Here is a 6,000-nt window from a genome sequence, read left to right on the forward strand (position 1 = left end):
CCTGGCATTCACGGACCTTCCGTCTATGGCCGCTGTGAACGACGTGGCTCGTCCCCCGGGCGCGAACGCTTTGTTCCACACAAACAACATCAAGGCCGCCGGCATCATCGTCGACGTACACGGGGCGGGACGACCACGGGCTAAACCCACTGTGGTGCTCAGCCTGACCTCGGGGACGCACACGGCCATGGTCTGCGCAAAGCCCGGTGACCACGTCTGGAGAGCCATAGACATGAGCTGCACTGAGGACATTGAGGGAGAGCTGCCGGCGATCCAGGGCGGCCTCTCCGTGTATGGTCGCTTCTATGTGCCGACGCGCGCTGGCGACGTGCTCGCAGTGGAGCTTACGCCCCAGCCCCGCCTGACATACGTTGCCAGGCAGGCCGGCAATTTGGCACAAGGCGGCTTCAATGAGATCTCCTACCTTGCCCCATCTGGCGACGACAAGGACGACGGAATGCTCCTGTTGCGCACAAGTGGGCCTGGTAAAAAGATCTGCAAGTCCTTTGCGGTGGATCTTGGCAACAGGAGGCTTACGCTGCAAGAGCTGAGTGACACCACCGTATTTCTGCCATCAGTCACACTCCGCAGTTCTGTATTCCCTTCTGTGTTGCAGAACAGAGCGTACATGGAAAAACACATGAAATTGTTGTTGCGAGGACGTTACATTTGATTCACTTCATCTTCAAGTGGATGTAGTTGAGCTTCAGACATACTCTTTATTTGAATTTTAATGCATGTAACTGGTTTAATTTCAGATTGTTCTTGAACATGCATCTAAGACTTATTGCCTTGAATTATATTGATGGGCATGCTTTATTTTCCTTTAATTTTTAATGGTACCAGTATCTCTATTCTTGAGAAAGGATGCGTTGTATTTTCAAAAGAATGCTCAATACGATGAAATTTACAAGGATAACTTCTGATCCAGTGAAGTAAGCTTCCGGAATCCAGTTAATTCATGGTCCAACTTTAAATTTGTTGTGGATATCCTTTACACCTGAATAACTACCATTGATGGAAAATTGATCAATGGATAGATCATATTGGTATTTGATCTATATATGCAAGTTGCTGTGAATAGATGATCATGTGACGATAATCTTCTTTTGAACAGTACACAGCAGACGTATCTGACTTCTGTAGAGTCCATGGGATGACAAATTTACAAAAGCAAATTATGTGGCAATTGTCTATATACGCAAGTTTATGTGAGTGGATGATTAAGTTTATGTGACAATAATACACTGCTGAAATCATGCATTTACCAAAGAAGCTAAGGAGAATTGCTCTTCATGACCAAAAATGTATCTTCCTGAAGTTTTTTTCCTCAAGGTAACAAACATCAGCTTGGGTTAGTAGCTTTGTCTAAAAAATGGCAACTAGCTAATCTAGCAAGGGTACTTGCCCATGAGCAAGTAGTCCGTTGCAGATCAATAAAACTTCAGAAGATCATTCAAAAGAGTGGTTCTAAAATATATGAATTCACTACTACAAAAAGGCTTAAGAGTACCGGTTGAAAATCGGCTTCACTACCGGTTTATCAACCGGTATAAAACACACGACACTGATAGCTAGCAACGATCAGTGCCGGTTGCTCACCCGGCACTATTGGTATTTTTAAACAATAAAAAAGAGAAAATTGGCGGCGACAGGAGCGGCATCCGAGCCGCGGAATCAAGCCGGCTCGAATGCCGCTCCCATCGCCGCTCCCGCCGGCACTGCTGGGCACACCTGCAAATGCGGCGGCTCGAAGGCCATCGCCACAAAAAACCCCACGTCAACCAATTCGAGTCCCAATTCAACGATAAAAAATCTCTTCGGACCATCATCCTCAACATCCATTCCATTGCATCGTCGAGCCTAACACACATCATCACACATGTACAGATTATAGAACTGACATCCACCACCGGTGGTGAGCAGCTGGTTCGCCCATGCGCCCTGGCCGGATCTTCTCGGGGTCCTCCGTGGCCACCAGCTTCACCTCGCCCTTTCTCTCCAACGCCGGCTATGCCACCGCCTCAACGCCTAAACTTGCATCATGGGCCAACAACTTCATTAAGCATCACAGCTAGCCTGGACTGATGATGGACACATAGGTCAAGAACCAGGAAGAGCTTCATAATCACGTACCAGGAAGGAGGGTGATGTCCTTGATGACGGCGCGGATCTTGCCGATGCAACCGTTGCAGTGGCAGTGCATGGCCACCTTGAGCAGGAAGGCACTCGCCTTGGCGCTCTCCTCTCCCTTCTTCTCCCCGTCGCGGCCTCTCTTCTTCTCTATCCTATTGCTGATCGGTGTCCTATCACACTAGCTAAGATAGTCGCAGCATGGCGAGTAGATCAACTCAGCTCGTGTGAGCTGCAGGGCAAGCAAGGGGGAGTCTAAACTGGTGACTGAGAGCGGAGTGGTGCGAAGGAGAAGGAGATGGGGAGGGGAGGAGGCCGGCGGTGGGAGGGAGAAGGAGATGGGGTGGAGAGGAGAGAGAGAGAGAATAGGGGGAGAGCCGAACGCAACGTGAAGAGATAAGGATGGATAGAGCTGCGGACGATGGACGCGATGAGCCAAAATCCGATTGAAATAATTTTTCGGGTCCAGACATGGCATCAATACCGGCTAGTATTAAAAACCGGCACCGGTTAGTATTAAAAACTGACACTGATATCAGTGTCAGTTTTTAATACTAACCTAACCGGCACTGATGCTACTTATCAGTGCTAGTTTTTATCTGAATAGACGTATGGATGTCTGGTTTTGGTATGAATCGACACTGATACCCTATCAGTGTCGGTTTTGTCTGAACCGATACTGATGAGGCAACACTTATAACTAGTTTTGTAGTAGTGATTTATCATCTGTATAGCTGACTGCATGTTTTGGCGCATTTATGTATGCCGGTTAGAGTTGCCTTTTGATTTGATCAGTTTTCACTATTTTTAGCAAGTGATTTCTGTATGATGATATGTTACAGAACAATACAATTGACTATTTTGTTGAACAAACATTTCTACTCAACAATTAGAACCTACTGTTACAAGTACTCTTATTGTTTCTCATCTTACAGGGCTCAGTGATGGACATGTGTGTAATACAGAGTATGGAATATAATTAAGTTTTTTTTTTTTGTAAACCAGATGATGGAGCGATATTCGTTTTGCGAAAAGATCGATTCCAAAAAACTTTTGTAACTAATCGTGTAGGGGATTTGGTCCCCTAGAGTAGCTGTTAATACGAATAACAGAAACTCAAATTAAAATCTGCATATTCCTGTAGAACCATTGTTTACCATCCAGCAGTGTTTCTAGGTTGTCTTCCGTCCTCGAGAATGTTCAACAACTTATGTGTAATCTGGGAAACGCTCCCAATGGCATATTTTCAACAAAAAAGTTCAAAAGACCCCACTTCACCGATATTTTTTTTCTATTTGTCATTTGCTCGATTTCTGGGCAATTTTGCAGAAAGACACATGTGCGTGGTCTGAGGTGACAACTCCCAGGATTGGCCACAAAAATTCTGAAGTTTGTTTGTGCTGGGATGTGACAAAAAGAAGGCAATTCATGTCTTATGATGATTGGAGAAAAAGTTGGTGTGTTTCATCTTTTGTCGCCTATCTGGTTTTGCTGAAGTATTTGAGAAAATGTTGATCTAGTAGTGTTACAGTTACCAATTTTGTGTTTGCAAAAAAAAGACAATTATTCTACATGATGTTATTTTTTTTGTCTTCAGCTGTCATAAACTATTGTATATTTCTCGATAAAAAGTGTATATTTTTATATACGTTGAGACCATGATGCTTTGCACATTAGATTGTTTGAACTCTACTTTAAGCAATATGATGTACAACATCCGGAAGTAGACAGAGGTGTTAGAGATGGGCACCAGGCTTATGCAAATATTTATAATTTTTTGTTGCTAATATACCATAGCAAATTAGTCACTCAGATTCTCATTATTTTGATTTCATCTTTGATTATCCTATGATAGAAATTTTCAAATGCTTATTTTTACAAGTAGAAACAATAAATTCTTTTATAATACATGAATTCAAATGATGAAAGAGGCGGGTCAGTGTGACCTATCTTATATTTTCTGCACTAAACCAGAGTTGTTTAGTGGCCACATAGAAAGACTTAACTGGGGATTTCAAATGTATATTTCAGAAACTCTGGGGCAGTGATCTTTAATGTGTCCAAAGATGGTGAATTAACAATGAAGCTGCTTCTGAACATGCTTATTTCAGTGCTGCTTTCGAGAAGTTGGGGAAGATTTAGTCTTGAGAAGTCAGATATCACTGCAAAAAATGGTGCGGAGCTTACAGATGATGTGAGGATCAAGGATATCAAATTCTGAAGAAAAAAAGTATGTTTGTACGCATATATAGCTATGGTAAATTTGTTTTAACAAGTGGCTTTTAGGTTTGCATTGTTTGGGATGTTAGTATTTGGCAGATTATTTAGAAGTTTAACACTGAAGGTCAGCATCCCTGATGATTGTGTGTCTAGTGATAACATGATCGTATCGGGTTTTTTCACTACCAGGGAACTAAATTTGTTGAGGGTTTGAAACCGCCACGAAAATCACCAAAACCGCCAAAGAAATGTTTCACGTGACCGAACCGTTATGCAACACCTCTAAAATTGCTATTTTTCCTAAAAATTGGTGTCTAGAGTATTGTCATGAGGAATTTAAATGGCTAGGTAGTGAACATACAATAGAGTGGTGCCAAAATTAAAGGTGTCTCATGTCTAGATGAAAATTATCCCTAGGAAAATAGTAAAATACTGATTGTTCAGTTTAACAATTATGTAATAGGGCATCTTAGCCCTTACGTTCGGGTTCTTAATTATAAATTTCCATGTAATCAAACAATTCAATACTTGTGCTCAAAGTTGTTACTAAACCCGTTCTACCCTGTCTGTTTTTATCAATTGTCTTATCTTATCAATGCAAATATGTATTCGATAGGCATTGTTCTCCTCCCATTTTTCTAGTATAATATTAAATGTGTGCATCTGGTTGTTATGCTAGGAACATTTAATTAAATTTTCCTACTTGAAATCTACTACTGTTGCAAAGGTGAAGCACTATATGATTCCAGAATAGGCTATTTCCCAGACAATTAATCACATAGCCTGAATTTTATACTGGTAATGTGTCAAAAAAGCAGTTTTCCTATAAAAAAACGCATTTTGCCACTTTTAGTACAGTAAATTTGCTGCACCATAGATGGCCGAGCTGTCATCCTAACCTTTAAGGGCCCATTTTATAAACATAATTATTAAAATTTCTTGAATTATTTATAACAGCTTCTGCGAGCGTTCAAGAAAAAAACAAAACTGGGTTCACAAATATAGATCAGTTGCAGTCATTCTAGCTGACTAACTACCTAGATTCTAGGTACAGTCAGTACTTATATGTGAGCAAGTCGACCTTTGATATATTCTAGTGCTCGCTGCATCTCAAATTGAATTTTAGTAACAGTTGAAATGGAGTGTGTTGCAAGATCTTAAGCCTCATAATGGTTGTCGAGAACAAGATATTGTGCTCAATCGAAGTAGCCAATATAACTGAAATAACTTGACAGAAAAGCTGGCCACTTTACCGAAAGCTGAAAGAAAATCTTAACAATTTTATAAAATCATCCTACCTGATATCTCCATGAGAGCCAGTTTCATGGGTAGCAAAATGCCTCCTTGAATGCAATCTTAATGGGTAGTAAAAGAACATCGGTAACCTCAATAGACTCCTGAGATATACTCCCTCTGTTTACAAATAGTATGTGTATTTCTTTTTAAAAAAGTCAAATTTTATGTACTTTAACTAATATTTAATCAAATTATAAGAATATCTAGTGTATAAAAATTATACAGCTAGGATCACGATTCAAAATGGTTTCACACTATATAGGTTTTGTAGCTACAAATCATATATTTTATGAGAAAATCTTAGTCAAATTCTAACTTCGAAGACCGTGTCCAAAAGAAATATGTCTATTA

Source organism: Phragmites australis, chromosome 22 (assembly GCF_958298935.1).
Source record: "Phragmites australis chromosome 22, lpPhrAust1.1, whole genome shotgun sequence".
Lineage (NCBI taxonomy): Eukaryota > Viridiplantae > Streptophyta > Magnoliopsida > Poales > Poaceae > Phragmites > Phragmites australis.